Raw genomic sequence first — 10,303 nt, forward strand, 5'->3', positions numbered from 1 at the left:
CATTAACAGCTTCCCTCTTTACCATCGTTAATTTCCGTTGCTCATTGCAGGCTAACCAACCGCGCTCAGCCTCATTACCCACCCTGCACTTCCTTTATGACTTCTCCCTTTGTGTATTACTTAGCGGAAAAGAGTACGCGATAAATAAAGCAGATACACTATGAAAAAAAAGAAACACAATACGTTTACACAAAGTCGAAATGTTTCAGAGTTGACGACAATGATAATTGATTTTCTTTCTTTCAAAAAACGTCTCTGACTTGTAGGCTTCCTGCAGAAGTTACTTTCATATGCACTCATTATTATCGAGGAAAAATACAGCCTTTCCTGTACGACTTTCTTGCTTGATGGTGATTACTGAAAAAAAATTATGCAGATGCCATGCACTGTAGGAATCGATGCAAGCAAAGCTTTCCATGCTGGACGTTATGATTGACGATAATTAGCGGTGATGTTGACGGCTAGAGCTTAATTTCTTCAATGTTTAGGCCAACACGAGAGTGGTAAGTTGGTGTTAAACGTTACCTTGCGTGTACAACTGCTGTTTGTGTGGAGGGGAGGAAAGAGAAAAGCAGAAGACAGGGAGGTTATCTAGAATAACGTCCAGTGGGCTAACCTACACCGGGGGAATGGGAAAGGGGAAAACAAAGATGACAGGGAAAGCGAAAGGAGGGAAGGAAATTAGCGATAATTCGCTGACGCGTGTGGTCAAATAGTAATTGCACTAATAGTCACAGAAGTTCACACAAGTTCGTCGTCCTCAAGAAGCACAAAAGCGCCTTCACCGCATTATAGGCCGACGAGTGATGGGGGCGGTGTTCCAGCAGCACCTGTACAGAAGGCGGCCGATTGTCCAGCTTGTGGAAAGCATTAGCAAGTTCTTGTATTTCTGGGGCATATCGTGGCCTGTGGCACAGCAGGCGGTCAATATTTTCTTCGGTGCCACAGACCTCGCCTACTGCACTGTCATTCACTCCAATTAATGCAGAATATGCCTTTGTGAAGGCCACTCCTAACCAAAGGCTACAGAGAAGCGTTGCTGCCCGTCGAGGAAGTCCGAGTGTCGGTCAGAGCTGCAGTGAGGTGTTTATTCGATGCAGCCGTGTAAGTCTTAAGTTTGGCGAGTTCCACTCGGTCAGTGAGAGACTACGTTTGTCTGCGTAGTACACAGAACGCACAAGGAAAGGTGTTGGCATGAGGCGTTGTAGTGCGCCATATTTGGTCACATCTGTGAGGGTTGGGGGTTGTCATTTCCCTGCATGGCACATCGCATTGTGCTAGAAGTATTAAACTTGGATTATGGGGCTGTACATGCCAAAAACAACACTCAGATTATGATGCAAGCCATAGTGGTGGACATCAGATTAAGTTTGACACTGTGATGTTCTTTCATCATCATCAGCAGCAGCAGCCTGTTTTATGTGTACTGCAGGACAAAAGCGCGATCTCTCTGCGATCTCCAATTACCCCTGTCCTGCGCCTGCGCCAAGCGATTCTAACTGCCCACGAATTTCCTAATTTCATCGCTCCGCCTAGTCTTCTGTTGTCCTCGATTGAATTTCCCTTCTCTTGGTATCCATTCTGTAACAATAATGGTCCAGCGGTTATTTAACCGGTGCATTACAAGACCTGACCAGCTCCATTTCTTTCTCTTGACGTCAATTAGAATATCGTCTATGCCCGTTTGCTCTCTGGTCGAAACCGCTCTCTTTCTGTGTCTTAACGGTATGCCAAGCAATCTTCGTTCCATCGCTCTTTGTGCGGTCCTTAACTTGTTATCAAGCTTATTTGTCAGTCTCCAAATCTGTGCCAAATATGTCAGTACTGGTAAAATGCACTGATTATACACCTTCCTTTCCAATGATAATGGTAAGCTTCTAGTCAGGAGCTGGCAACGTCGGCTGTATGCGATCCAACCCATTTTTATCCGTCTGTGTGTTTCTTTCTCATGATGAGCGTTCCCTGTGATTAATACATTTAGGTAAACGTACTCCTTTACAGACTCTAGAGGCTGACTGTCGATCCTGAACTGTTATTCCATTGCTCGGCTATTTTTCATTATCTTTGTGTTCTGCATAATAACCTTCAACGCAACCCCTACACTCTCTCTATTAAGGTCCTCAATCATTTGTTGTAACTCGTCGGCATTGTTGCTGAACAGAACGATGCCATCGGCAAACCGAAGGTTGCTCAGATATTCCCCGTCGATCTTTCCTCCTAAGCCTTCCCTGTTTAATATCTTGAATACTTCTTCCAAGCACACAATGAATAGCATCGCAAACGTTGTGTCTCCTCGTCTGACCCTTTTCTTTATAAAAATCTTTCTAATTTTCATGTATAGAATTATGGCAGCTGTAGAATCTCTGTAGATATCTTCCAAGACAGTTACTAAGTAGTCTGTACTTCTTGGTTACGTAATGCCGCTATGACTGCTGGCATCTATACTGAATCGAGTGCCTTTTCGTAATCTATGAAAGTCATATAGAGAGGCTGACTCTACTCTGCAGATTGCTCGATTACCTCAGTAATGATATGGATGGGATCCATAGTAGAGTATCCCTTCCTTGTGCAAAAAGAAGAGGCGTGTAGGCAGGACACAAGAGAACAGAAGTGGACAACACGAAAGCCGACTATCAACTGAAGAGAGCACTGAGGCGAAAAAAAGAAAGACGAAACAAAACTAATTTGAGCAAGCTCTGGAATGGTATCACCAGGTGTCAGTCAGGTACATGTGCTGGTCTACGCAAGAGATAACTGTTAAGGCACGTAATCTATTCCTTATGTAAAGTAATCGACAGCTGACTCACACACGCACTGCCACAATTATAGATATACCATGCCTCTACCATAATTAAGACACGTATCTTCGTTCTTGTGCCTGTACAATATCGCACATTTATCTAACTTACGCGTGCAGTTACAATCTTGGCAATGTGAGGAAAGATTAGAACGCGATCCCTTTAGCTAAAGTTCCCTTTAGCTGTGGCCAGTTCTACGTAGCGCAAACGGGGCGGTGTATCAATCAGAGATTAAAGGTACATAAAAGCAAGTCAACCGGTGGATCGCCTTCTAATCTTGCATTACATTGCCATGATTGTAACTGCACGCCTAAGTTAGATGAATGCGCGATATTGTACAGGCACAAGAATGAAGATACGCGTCTTATGGTAGAGGCAAGGCATATCTATAATGAATTGTGTCGTCTTTCCTTTTTTCGCCTCAGTGCTCCCTTCAGTTGATAGTCGACGTTCGTGTTGTCCACTTCTCTTCTTTTGTGTCCTGTCTGCATGCCTCACCTTTTCTTGCATAATGAATCCTTACCAACTAGCTCAGCTTTTTGTCATTCTATAATGGTGGAAGTGCGTGCGTGAGTCAGCCTTTGACAACTTTACATAAGGAAGAGATTAAGTGCCTTAACAGTTATCTCTTACGTAGACCAGCACATGTACCCGACTGACACGTCGCTCTTGCGCAGATGAGTTTTGTGCCTTCTTTTTTTTTTCGCCTCAGAGCTCCCTTCATATGATGGTCTGCGTTCGTGTTGTCCACTTCTCTTCTCTTGTGTCCTGTCTGCACCCCTCACCTTTTCTTGCATAACGCCGCATTATAGATATGTCATGCCTCTACCATAAGACGCGTATCTTCATTCTTGTGCCTGTACAATATCGCGCATTCATATAATTATGGCGTCAAGTTACAATCTTGGCAATGTAGGGAAAGATTAGAAGGTGCTCCACCGGTTAACGACCTTTTATGTTGCATTAGCCTCTGATTGACACACCGCCCCGTTTGTACTACGTAGAACTGGCCACAGCTAAAATGAACATTATTAACCACACCAATACGACCGTCAGTAAAACTGTTGTTCTTATTATGCTTCGCAGGACAAACATCTGTCCTTTTTTGCCTTTTACCTGCTCCTTGCTCCTCTGCACGGCAGCGCATATCTTACCTAGGTTATTGGGAGCAGTAAAAGCAACATTAACATCATATCTACTTGCAACTTCTTTAAGCCTGTGCGATACTGAATGAATGTACAAAATAGCCACTACTCTGTTTTTGCTATTACTGTTTTCTGTAATCACTTCCGTCCCCCTCGAAATCGACTTCTTTAGGCGTTCAGTCACAGTGGCCACTGCTACGCTAGGATAACCTGCTTCTAATAGGCGCCGGACCTGTGCATTAAAACTGGCGCTCATTTAATGCATGCAGGATCTGGTGAATGAAGACTTAAGACACGACATGACAATTCCGTCTTTTAATATAATGGAATGCTTGGATTGAAAATTTAACAACGCCTTCGAAGAACTTGGCGAGTACTGCCAACAACGTGATTTTGTTCGAAGACGAAGCAAATGTCTACAAACTGAATTACGCGTCGCTGAGGAAATTGCTTGCTAATCTTTAATCCTCCTCCATAAAGTTGAAATTGCTCACTTACTGAGGTAGCAGCGGAATCGAATTCTTCCCTATTGCAGAAAATCAGGTAATCATCAACGTAACGAAATATCTTGATAACTCAATCACCTAAGACTTTTTCTAAGCAGCTGTCAACATTACTCACCGTAAATGAGTGCATTAAAGAACAAGGGCAAGAGTCGGCTTTTATTGACAGATTCGGTGTTTCCATGGGAGCTTCAATGTACTTAATGTCGGCACTGATTGGGTAGAGAGATGGCGTGTTTCTGCAGAAATCAGGCATTTGTATTGACTCAAATGTTGCCCCTGTTCTTGGCGATATTTACCTGAGTCAATATCCTCATTTTCGCCTTGTTGGTCAGTTTGGACATTTCCTCTAATTCTATCTTACCTCTTGAATTGGACCCTTTCATTCTTTGTCGTTTCTTTATTAGGTGCTTTGTTACTTGGAAGAGCTTGCCCACTGGTTGCCTTGGTGTCTTGCCTCCCAGTTCAACCTTAAGTGGATTGACTCCTATCAAATATCGCGGGTTCGAGTGTCTTTATTAATGATATACTAATTATGTATTCATTAACTTTGGCTTAAATAACACCACAGCTAGCGGGTTTGACTCCAACCAATGGTCAGGGGTTTTAATGCCTATATTAACTGCGCTTTAACACCAAAGGTCGCGGGTTCAACTCTCGACCTTCACAATGTTCATTTGAATCCCACTTGGAGATATGGCTGATTCGCCCATATTTTTAAATGGGTTCGAGTCCCGCCCAAGGCCATAGGTTCGAGCGCCTTAATTGACTCTGCCTTAATCAACTGCGCCTTAATTAACTTTCCCTCAAATAACAGCACATTCTGTGCTGACGCTTCTTTTTCGCCTTGGCTTCATGCATTTTTTTAAAAGATTGATGGCTTAACTCACCCTAATTAACATGAAAATTTCTGGGTTCAATTCCCAGCAAAGTCGTGGGTCTTAAGTTCTCCTTACCTACCACCACAGGTAGTGGGCCCGACTCCCAATGAAGCAGGAAGTTTCAATTCCTGATCAATTTTAATGCCATAACACTGGACATGGGATTTCTTCTTCTGTGACCCGTCTCAGGCATTCGCCTTAATATTTCAATGATGCAAGGAAATAATTACGTGTCAGCTCGCACAAAACGAAGTATCCACTTCCCTTGGGTCCCGGTTGCCTTGAAATGTTAACGGAGGCGTTCATGTGCTTAGGAAGTTTTCTTGTCTTAAAATTATCTGTTTGCAGTAAATGGCTGACAACTCTTGTAAATCGTCCCTTTCGATTTACAATTCGAGTCGGAAAAGAAAAGATGAATAGATCAAACGTCTTACTAATGAACTTTAGGCTTTGGGCGGCGCTCGACCCAAGCATTGAATTTATTACAGCACAGCACAGAGACATCAGGGCCACACCTGCAGGCTTGCCAAGTTAATCGATTAAAATAAGAGGCAGACAAGCTATCAGCCCTTAGATTTTTTAGTGGCGCCCTGTCAAGTGTGACGTCAGAGGGGCTACTCCGCTGCTGCGTCGCGCAGGCGCTCTCCACGTTAAGGCAACATGACGCTGTCGGCCGACCTGCTCTGCCCGAGTTTTTGAAATGGGAGTCTGCATATTTTTAGAACACTATATGCAGAATCTTCCAGGAAGCTATTTCATGCAAAATGGAATGGAGCTACCATCGCAACGAATGTAGATTGCTCCTGGCGTCATCTGCTGTAGGTGTATGTGTGTACACGTGCGTGCATGGCATGTAGGTTTGTCGCGGTGCACTCATAATGGTTTTCGACCCATTTTCGAAGATGAACTCCAGCATTTGTCCTTCAGCTACTGCATCTGCGACGTTATACTCTGTCTGTCTCTCCAGAGCGTGCGGCGTGTTCGGTCTCCCGCTCCGTTGGCCACAGACATTCAAATTTTGTCGCTCGCCAGCGCATTAAGCATAACACGAAATATGCTTGATGCCGCTTTCATCAAACGAGAGGGTCGCTGCGGCGTTTTAATGCATGCCCTCTTTTAGCAGCGTTCATCCAAAATTCGGTCTGTATCATCTGATACAAGGGCGGACAAAATTAGAGGGCAAAAGAAGATTACTTAGTCTTGCGCTCCTGTGCTGATTTTCACAAGATACTTTTAATTAAACCTAATTTCATCCATCGGGAAACAGCTCGCCCCCGTCAGTTAGTCAGCTCAGCGTAAGCCTTTCTCTCGTTGCTCCTGCCATGGGCAGCGAGCACAATTCCGGAGTGAGGTTCATCCAGCGGTGAGAATGAGAACTATCAGAACAGGAGAGAACCTTTGCTTCAATCACCATTTCTATATTTTGTTCCGCAAACGCGTCATACGTGTTTAAACTAAAACAAAATACTTCTGAAGCTCAGGCTGGCTGGTAGATGGCCGAATAAGTAGATTGAGCCTAACACAGTAGCTAGACAAAAGGGAAGGGGGGAGGCAAGTTAGACGTACAAAGGCATAATTAAATGTTCACAGGCGTTCCAGCGTTTACATTCTTCCTAACAATATTTTTTCCACGCCGATTAAGTGATGTCTTCCGAGTGGTCTCCGGTAGTCTGAAACTGCGCTGAAGAGATATAGTCTTATGCTAACCTAGAGAAACAATATCGTTGCATTAGAATGTGATAAGGAGATTACTTGCAAGAAAATAGTGTAAAGCATGCTATACGATTGCGAAACATGATATAGCGTGGTGCAGCTAATCTTCCAGATAAAGCACCTGTCTCTGAAAATTCAGATTTTTTTCTTGTGAGAAAAATTTTAATGTATAACAGACCCAGAGACTGAAATTGTGAGCGAAATGTATAATTTTCTTTCGGCTGCAACGAGTTCTGCGATCGTGCTTTATATCAAAGGCTGCTTAGAGTTCCAGTTACTAGCTCGGCGCGATGTTTTATGACCAATTCGGGATCTTGGCGCTGCCCATGAGGTCTGTGGGGATAATACATTCTTTTATTTTAAAATAATTCAAGCTCTCGGATTTTAAGTGCACTAACTACGGTTTGATATGAGGCACGTCGTAATGGAGGACTCCGGATTCATTTTAGCCGCCTGTGGTTCATTACCATGCACCTAAATTGGAGTATAAGCGAGCATTTTCGCATCCCCCCCCCCCCCCTCTTCCATCACAGTGCGGCCGCCGGGGCCGGGGTAGAATTGGCGATCCGGCGCTTAGCAGCACGACATAACAGGCAATGGGCTACCACAGCGGCTGGTGACATAGAAGATACATAAAGTACACATTGTTTGTTGTCTTCTTAAGGCGGTCATTTAGGCAACCGAAACAGATCAAGATGAAGCTATTCTAAAGCCGGAGCGCGGCAGAAGACAAAGGGCGGTACCCCGACTGACGTCACGCGAGAGTTGTTCGCGGAGCCGCGATCGGCAGCGCACGAGTATATTTATAAGGGCCTCCAAAACCAAGGAGGAAAGTGTTTGCAAGGTATTCACGCAATACACGCCTGTTAGAGGCCAATGGCTGGCGCACAACTGGAGCAGTGATACACCCTAAGCGTGGTCCGGAATGCTTTCCATCTGGCGACTCCGGCCGCTTGATCTCCCGGTAAATCGCGTATTAAAGTGCACCATATTCAATAGGGCAATCTTGAAGACACACAAACGAGCTTTAAAAAAAGGTAAAGCAAGGGAGTTCAGCAGCTGCGTCAAGCGGCCTTCACGTAGCGAGCATGCGCGCTGAGTGGCAGTGGCGTAGCCGATCTGACATTAAACGTGATCGGACGCCATTCACACATCTCGGGGCTAATACCTACATGTAGCCACATTTTTAAAGATGCAAAAATTGACATAACGGGAAAGTCAAAATAATACCACGCACTCATTCGCTCAGGAGGAGCTGACGTGCATATGAGCAGCTGGGAAGAAGACTCACCTCAAAACTATATCCCACTGAACTTCCGATTTCACTAAACCTCGAACCCACGCATGAGGTTGAGGTCAGGAATGTTTACCTCTCTCACTAAACTTCTACAAGCCAGTATTCTCACCTCAAACTCCCCTCCCTTTGTGAGGTGAAGGTCAAATTTAGGTTGAGGTCAACCTCATGAGGTGGGAACCTCATAAGGTTGTACACCTTTGGCCGCCGTCATGCTGCAGATACTGCCTGATGTTCCTCGCATGCTTGCGGCAGACGCCCTTCGTTATTGGTGGTGACGCTTTACGGAGTCACTATCTGTACGAAACGCCTCGCTTGCGTAGTACGAGAAGTTTCGAACGAGGCGTACGAAACTTGGCGCGCTCCTCATATGTTTGGCTGTCTGCGCTCAACATTTACAGTGATCACGAGAGAGCCCCCTAGACATTTCTGTAAGTACTCTCGAAAGTAAGGAAGTTTTACTGTCAAAATAATAATCTTGGGCAAACGAATACCAGAATGGTTTAAAGACACTGTCTCACTACGAATACGTAAAAGTCAACGCCTATGCACGCGGTCGCCACGATGGATCGAGTCACCCCAACCGGCTTCTTGAGTTAAAGGTTGCCAATTGCTGTGAGCAAAATATGCGAAATATGTTCTTATAGTGGGCTGTTTGTAGGACGAAATGGAGCATAGCAAAATGAAGCCTCACTGCGGCGATCGCACGGGTTCGCGGTTACCGACTATGCGTCTGCATGCCTGTCCCCACGCAATGTGTTGCTTTCGCTGCCAGCAAATTTTCGTACCGTGACATGACGCTTTAGAACACAGCATATCCGCATTTGACAGTACAAAAGCAACCATTGTTGCTTAGGCGCTGTCAGAGATCTTCAAAAATAATTTCGTTATAACTAGGGACTTCGACACCTATGAGTGTCGACTTGTGGAGTCGCGACGATTCAATCTTTCTTTTTTTTTTCATAGTCTTGGACGTTTCCATATCAGTATTTCTCAAGTTTTGTCGCACTGTAATTTTATGGGTCTTCTCAGGGAGTAGTTACCCGCTGCTTCTTTTTCTGAATCTAGTAAGTTAATTTTTTGTTGCTAGACAACTATGAGCACATGCCATGCTTTTTTAAAAGTGCTTTCTATCGTTCCATTTCCATTCCAGGGAAATTGCCTGAATCTATCATCAACAAGGTCATAGAGGAAAGCTTCATGACATTAGCCGGGCAGCGCGCGTGGGCGAGAGTCTCAGTGCGCGCTTTAATTCTGCTGCTCACCGAACATTGCATCCCCGACGCCGTATCGGAAACCTTCCTCGCGGAAGTGCTTGTAGCACAACCGGGTTGTAGTCGATGGCTGCTTGTCGGTTCTAAGCTTCGCGATCCAAGCTTCCCGTAGCTTCTTGTCCTACGGGCACGTGTGAAGGCTGACACCGGGCTCTGTTATGTATCACCCGCCGTGGTTGCTCAGTGGCTATGGTGTTGGGCTGCTGAGCACGAGGTCGCGTGATCGAATCCCGGCCACGGCGGCCGCATTTCGATGGGGGCGAAATGCGAAAACACCTGTGTGCTTAGATTTAGGTGCACGTTAAAGAACCCTAGGTGGTCAAAATTTCCGGAGTCCTCCACTACAGCGTGCCTCATAATCAGAAAGTGGTTTTGGCACGTAAAACCCCAAATATTATTATTATTATCTGTTATGTACGTCCGGCACTGCGGCACCGAGCTGTAGCCTACTATTTTAAACGCCTCCAAATGCAGCCACTACTCGTTATAAATCACTCAAGTGTTGTCAAGCACACACCTGAAGTAGGAAAATCTCCACATTTAATCAGCATCGTAGTGCAGATGGCACTTTAAACGTTCGTTTTCAGCTCGATTCGACTCTTCTGAAGCAGCCGAAGGGGCCGCTGTGACCACATGATCTCTCATAGCGCGTCACACCCACGGCGACGCCAGCTAAACCAGTGGTGGAGCTCGCC

Source organism: Dermacentor albipictus, chromosome 2, assembly GCF_038994185.2.
Source record: "Dermacentor albipictus isolate Rhodes 1998 colony chromosome 2, USDA_Dalb.pri_finalv2, whole genome shotgun sequence".
In the NCBI taxonomy this organism is placed as follows: Eukaryota; Metazoa; Arthropoda; class Arachnida; order Ixodida; family Ixodidae; genus Dermacentor; species Dermacentor albipictus.